Consider the following 6,000-nt stretch of genomic DNA (forward strand, 5'->3'; position numbering starts at 1 on the left):
GCTTTGCATCATCAGCAAACTTAGATACATTACTCTTTGTCTCTTCATCTAAGTCATTAATATAGATCGCAAATAGCTGAAGCCCCAGCCCTGAACCTTGTGACACTCCACTAGTCAGAGTCCACCAACTTGAATATGCCCCATTTATGCCCATTCTTGTTTCCTGTCCGTTAATCAACCCTCCATCCCTCAAATCCATGAGCTCTTATCTTGCCTATTAACACCTTTCATGCAGCACCTTATCGAATGCCTTTTGGATATACTACATCTTCTGGTTCTTCTTTATCTACCCAACTAGTTGCATCCTCAAAAGAGCAATAAATGTGTCAAACAAGATTTCCCATTAGTGAAGCCATTTCATCTTGTTCTAATCACACTTTGCTTTTTTAAGTGCATTGTTAAGACTTCCTTCATAATAGGTTCCAGCATTTTCCCAATGATTGATGTCAGGCTAACTGGTCCGTAGTTCCTTGTTTTCTTTCTCTCCTTTCTTGAAAAGCGATGTTACATTTGCCAGCCAACTTCCAACCTGATGAGTGTGCATGGACAGAGGGAACTCAGGTTTTACCCTCTTTCAAGGTGGCAAAACATATTGATAGAGCTTGTGGGATCTTGGGCTTCATAAATAGAGGTAGAAACAAAAACAAAAATTATGCCAACTTTTAAAACTCTGGGTAGGCCACAGTTCTGGTCACCACACTTTAGGAAGGATGTGAAGATTCTTGAGAAGATGTAGAGGAAATTTATCAAAATGGTTCCTGGGATGAGGGATTTTAGCCACAAGGTTAGGTTGGAGAAGCTGCGTTGTTTACTTTGGAACAAAGGAAATTATGAGGAGATTTTATAGAGGTGTACAAGATTATGACAGATTTAGATAAGGTAGACAAAGAAAAGCTGTTCCCATCAACCGTTGGTACTAGGAGTAGTGGACACAGGTTTAAGATTCTGACAAGAAACATAGGGTGAATGTGAGGAAAACCTTCTTTCATGTAGCAAGTGGAACTCACTGACAAGAGTGGTGGAAGTGTAGACAAAGATTTCAAAAATAAATTGAATAGGCATGAGGGAAATAGACTTTCAGGGCTACAGAATAGGGGAATGGGACTGACAGGATTGCTCTGAAAAGAAGTGGCTTGATGGGTCGATTGGCTTCCTTTCTGTGCTGTAATGACCTTGACTCTAAGCACTGGCCTTGCTAGTGGTTCCCATATCCAGTGAATGAATAAGAAGAAACATTATTAAAAAATAGCTCTCTCTGAAGTGACAATGTCCCATGTGAGTTGCTGATCCTAAAAATAGCACCAATCACAAACATGTCATAATTTGGGGACTAATACAGAATAAATATTCCCCAACTGCTCAATTAACTCACTCAGCGCTAAATTTATAATTTGACATTATTCCCAGCACGGATCCTGATCATTGAAAACCAATAGATGTTATTATTACAGATGTCTAGTAGATGCAGGCTGCAGCAAAGACTTAATGGCAGTGTGCATAGAGTTAAATGGCACTTAATGATCAACAACTGGCACTGAGCTGGTGGCAGCAGTGATGGGGCCTTCTTGATCCGTTGGTAGCACTTTGATACAACTCAGTGGCTCGCTGTGCTACTTCAAAGGGCGGTTAAGAGTGAATCATGTTGGAGTGGGACCAGACTCATGCATAGATCAGACTGGATAAAGAGAACTGATAGAGGATCTCAGTGCACAACCACCACATTCCCACACACATTAAAAAAGCTCTTGAAGAGCTGGTAGCCATAGAGTACCAGCAACATTTGACAATCAGCAATGAGCCTGAATCAAACCTGAATCAAAAATAGTAAAATGCTGGAAACATTTAGCAATTCAGGTAGTATCTGCAGGGAACAAACAAGCTAAATTTCAGAAGAGGCTTCTCTTTAGAAAATATTAACTTCTCTTTTCTCTCCGTGGAGTTTTTTTTTATTTCTGGGCTTGAACCCATGCTCTTCCAGCTTGGAGGTGAGGGAACTATACACAGTACCAAATGGCTGCTTGTACTCATTCTGGTACTGCTTAAAATTGGCCAGGCACTTTTTTTTCATTCATTGGGATGTGGGTGTCGCTGGCTAGGCCAGCATTTATTGCCCATGGCCAAGGGCAATTAAGAGCCAAATGGCCAAGGGCAATTAAGAGCCAATCACAATGCTGTGGGTCTGGGAAGGTCAGATCAAGTAAGGGCGGCAGATTTCCTTCCCTAAAGAACATCAGTGAACCAGATGGGTGTTTACAATGGTTCCATTTATTAAATTCAAATTTCACCATTTGCCATGGTGGGTTTTGAACCCGGGTCCCCAGAGCATTACCCCACCCCACCACCCGCCGAAGGAGCTCCCTACTCCTCTTTGATTACTACATGAGGATCTTTACCAGCACCTGAACAGACAGAGGCACCTTCAGTTTAGGATCTCATAGAAAGGATGCACATCTAACAGTCCCTTGGGAAACTACTTTATCATCTTCTATATTGCCTTTCTTTTCATTCAGATTCCAGAGATCAACATGGGAACTGGTTTCCAATCTTTAGGCTAGTAAAACCAGCTGTTAGCTGGCAGCAAATCATAAATAAAGCTCCACAAATTTAGCACTTAGAAACAGGAGGCAGATGTAACAGTGCTCAGAGATGCTGATTTCCCAGAAGCAACTCTAGATTACATGGCCATGTTCTAGGATCAAACCCAGAAACCTCTGATCCACTTTCTTGACATGATACAATATGTAGTGCCAACGGAAGTGAAACAAAAAATGCTATCAGAACATAGTTCATTAAAAATAAATCTGTGCTGCACCTGAAAGCCAGCGAAAAGCTTCTATTAACTGTATTGTGGCATAGTAAATGGATAGGTGCTTCACTTGAGAGCAACAGCAAATGTTTTTGAAACATTGCACCTGGCCTGTACCAGGGGACAACAGAGAAATGCTAATTGTTACCAAATCCTCAATAATAATGACAGCTGTAAACAACAAATTCATCTTTTATCCAGACTCCCAGAAGAAAAAGAGACATTAAAGAAAAAGTTTCATATTACCATGCACGCTCAAAAAAACACTTCAAATCAATTCTACTTAAAAAAAGTCCTTAATTTCAGATTTATGACTAAAGTTTCATTTCATTTTGAAAGCTACTCATGGACAGGATACTGGTAGGCCAATAAGCCCCTTTTAGTGGCATTAGGTTATAGTTATATTTAATGATACAAAGCAAAGAACTCATATATGTAATGAGATAAAATTAAAAATTATTTCAGAAACTATATCCTCACTTTGCCTAGCAATTTACAAAGCAATAATCGAAAAGTATTCTCAAAAATGATTTTATAACCAGGCTGTGACCATCCTGAAGATAAAAATCAGGATTCATAACATTTTAGACAATGAAAATGTTACCCTTTCTGATCTCTCTGCTGCAGCCCAATCAGGACATAACTCATTCTATCGCAGGAATCACAGGCCCCACCAAACCTAAAACTGCAAGAGGATTTATAATGCACCCTGCGCTGTGGTCACTCTGGCAGGCTTCCTGTCCCCCTGTGATGGGGGTGGTTGGGATGCTGAGGGGGGGGGTTGGGGCTGAGCTGATGCGGCAGAAGATGGGGGGGGAAGGAGGAAGGAGTGGGGGGAGGGTTGGGGTGGAGAGAAGAGGCCAGGGTGGGGAGAGAGAAGAGGCCGGTGGTGGTGGTGGGGGAGAGAGAGAGAGAGAGAAGAGGCTGGTGGTGGTGGTGGGGAGGCTGGTTTGGGGAAGGGAGAGAAGAGGCGGGGGGGGGGGGGGGGGGGGGGGGGTGAGAGGCTGGTTTGGGGGGGGGGGGTGTGAGGTGAGGCTGGTGGGGGGGGTGAGGCTGGTGGGTGGGGGGGGGGGGTGAGGCTGGTGGATGGGGGGGGTGAGGCTGGTGGATGGGGGGGGTGAGGCTGGTGGGTGGGGGGGGTGAGGCTGGTGGGTGGGGGGGGTGAGGCTGGTGGTGGGGGGGGTGAGGCTGGTGGTGGGGGGGGTGAGGCTGGTGGTGGGGGGGTGAGGCTGGTGGTGGGGGGGGTGAGGCTGGTGGTGGGGGGAGTGAGGCTGGTGGTGGGGGGAGTGAGGCTGGTGGTGGGGGGAGTGAGGCTGGTGGTGGGGGGAGTGAGGCTGGTGGTGGGGGAGGTGAGGCTGGTGGTGGGGGGGGTGAGGCTGGTGGTGGGGGGGGTGAGGCTGGTGGTGGGGGGGTGAGGCTGGTGGTGGGGGGGATGAGGCTGGTGGTGGGGGGGTGAGGCTGGTGGTGGGGGGGTGAGGCTGGTGGTGGGGGGGTGAGGCTGGTGGTGGGGGGGGTGAGGCTGGTGGTGGGGGGGGTGAGGCTGGTGGTGGGGGGGGTGAGGCTGGTGGTGGGGGGGTGAGGCTGGTGGTGGGGGGGTGAGGCTGGTGGTGGGGGGGTGAGGCTGGTGGTGGGGGGGTGAGGCTGGTGGTGGGGGGGTGAGGCTGGTGGTGGGGGGAGTGAGGCTGGTGGTGGGGGGAGTGAGGCTGGTGGTGGGGGGGGTGAGGCTGGTGGTGGGGGGGGTGAGGCTGGTGGTGGGGGGGGTGAGGCTGGTGGTGGGGGGGTGAGGCTGGTGGTGGGGGGGGTGAGGCTGGTGGTGGGGGGGGTGAGGCTGGTGGTGGGGGGGGTGAGGCTGGTGGTGGGGGGGGTGAGGCTGGTGGTGGGGGGGGTGAGGCTGGTGGTGGGGGGGGTGAGGCTGGTGGTGGGGGGGGTGAGGCTGGTGGTGGGGGGGGTGAGGCTGGTGGTGGGGGGGGTGAGGCTGGTGGTGGGTGAGGCTGGTGGTGGGTGAAGCTGGTGGTGGGGGGGGTGAGGCTGGTGGTGGGGGGGTGAGGCTGGTGGTGGGGGGGTGAGGCTGGTGGTGGGGGGGTGAGGCTGGTGGTGGGGGGGTGAGGCTGGTGGTGGGGGGGTGAGGCTGGTGGTGGGGGGGGTGAGGCTGGTGGTGGGGGGGTGAGGCTGGTGGTGGGGGGGTGAGGCTGGTGGTGGGGGGGTGAGGCTGGTGGTGGGGGGGTGAGGCTGGTGGTGGGGGGGTGAGGCTGGTGGTGGGGGGGGTGAGGCTGGTGGTGGGGGGGTGAGGCTGGTGGTGGGGGGGTGAAGCTGGTGGTGGGGGGGTGAGGCTAGGGGGGGTGGGGTGAGGCTGGGGGGGGGGGGGTGTGGGGTGAGGCTTTGGGGGGGGGGGTGCGGGGGTGAGGCTTTGGGGGGGGGGGGGTGCGGGGGTGAGGCTGGTGGGCGGAGGGGGGGGGGCGGTTTCGGCCGCGCGCAGTGGAACTCGAACAGCCGTTAACGGTTGAATGGGGGCCGGGAATCGGAACCTCTCTGTCTCTACCTCCGGCGAGTTTAAACTACCACACAGAACGACACTGGTTGTACAAGACTGTTTGACTCACACTTCGCCTTCTTATGGTGATTAGAACATTTTAAATTAGCTTCGCATTGCATAATAAAATAAACAGGTTGTCTGCGCGCGCGGGGAGACCGGTAGCGCGACCAGTGGGTCAGACCAGGGCCCGCGCACTCTCCACCTTCCGACCGCCCACTTTCCCTTCCCTTTCTCCTTTGACCGGCCCTCCTCCTCCTCCTTCTTCTTCCCTAGTTTTTATGAAGCACTCACCGAGTTTCTATCCTCCTCGTTACTCCCAACGTTTTCATTTTTTTTACGGAAGGTCTGTCTCAAGTCTATCACCTACAACTTCCGAGTCACAGGTTAAACGGCCTTGTTTCCGGGTCAGCCTGGAATGGGCGGGGACGTGAACTTTGCGAGGACTTCAAATAACTTTTCTGTTTTTCATGTTACCTCATCAGTCCCATTGTGAAGGGTTGAGTTGCATCTTGATAACTACCTGGTATATATTTCTTGACTATTTCCCGATTAAATATCTGGAATAAAATATTTTATAAAGCACTTCTATTTTATACGTTTTTCTGGTGATAACCAGGTTGTCTTCTCAGGGAATCGCTCGAGATCAAGGTCGACTGATTTC

The 6,000-nt window shown here is 50.8% G+C and overlaps 1 protein-coding gene across 3 annotated transcripts in view; it reads right to left on the reverse strand.

The window, feature by feature from the left end:
- The window catches only part of tent2 (terminal nucleotidyltransferase 2), a 103,336-nt gene extending 97,607 nt beyond the window's left edge, over positions 1 to 5,729 (reverse strand). For all 3 annotated transcript variants that reach the window (XR_013579515.1, XM_078563151.1, XM_078563139.1), the window contains exon 1: positions 5,631 to 5,729. The gene's annotated coding sequence lies outside the window, so the exon portion shown is untranslated. The remainder of the gene's footprint in view (positions 1 to 5,630) is intronic.
- Between the last annotated feature and the right edge of the window lie 271 nt (positions 5,730 to 6,000).

This window comes from Cetorhinus maximus, chromosome 2 (assembly GCF_964194155.1).
Source record: "Cetorhinus maximus chromosome 2, sCetMax3.hap1.1, whole genome shotgun sequence".
In the NCBI taxonomy this organism is placed as follows: domain Eukaryota; kingdom Metazoa; phylum Chordata; class Chondrichthyes; order Lamniformes; family Cetorhinidae; genus Cetorhinus; species Cetorhinus maximus.